This window comes from Choristoneura fumiferana, chromosome 10, assembly GCF_025370935.1.
Source record: "Choristoneura fumiferana chromosome 10, NRCan_CFum_1, whole genome shotgun sequence".
In the NCBI taxonomy this organism is placed as follows: domain Eukaryota; kingdom Metazoa; phylum Arthropoda; class Insecta; order Lepidoptera; family Tortricidae; genus Choristoneura; species Choristoneura fumiferana.
This window is the reverse complement of record NC_133481.1, coordinates 19389890-19390785: the sequence shown is the minus strand read 5'-3', so window position 1 is coordinate 19390785 and position 896 is coordinate 19389890.

Here is an 896-nt window from a genome sequence, read left to right as displayed (position 1 = left end):
AAAAAAAAAATGTGTTGCCGCACATTATGTGCAGTAACGCTGGTTTTCTGTGGAGCCCAAACGTTAAATAAACAATATTATTATTAGTTATTTGCCTAGTGACGTTTAGGCAGATCATGAAATTCCTAGGCATATCGTGAAACGCCACCATATCGGTTCTGGCACGTCGACATAAATAAATAAGGCCTTAGTTTCACTATGAAAATGATCTCATAGATTAGAGTAACCATGGTCAAGACAACCAAACGGTAATATTGTTGCCTAAACAACTTCATTAACGATTCTCATTAGTAAGAGGCTTTGTTATTGAATCGGGTCGTTAGCTTGTAGTATGTACTATGCATAACCATTAAACCTATCCATACTCGTACTAATGTTAAAAATGCGTGTGTGTGTTTGTATGTTTGTCCGACTTTCACGTCAAAATGGAGCGACGGATCGACGTGATTTTTGGCATTGAGATAGTTTATAGACCAAAAAGTGACATAGGCTACTTTTTATCCCGAAAAAATGCAGTTCCCCAGTGATATATATATATATATATATATATATATATACAAGCAATATCTTAAATAGATGATAAACACAGAGAGATTATAGAACGCCTCATCTTTACTAATATTATTAATGGGAGAGTGATTTGGTTTGTCCCGTTTTCACGCGTTAATTATTTACCTACTTATATAAATAAAAATAAAATTTTTTCTGTTTAGTAAATGATGCCTACTTAATTCTATCTTAAATTTGTTGTGCAACTTACGTGACATGTGTATAAAATTAAATCATCATCATCATGTCAGCCGAAAGACGTCCACTGCTGGACATAGGCCTCCCCCAAGGCTCTCCACTCAGACCGGTCTTGTGCTTTCCGCATCCACCGCGATCCCGCGATCTTA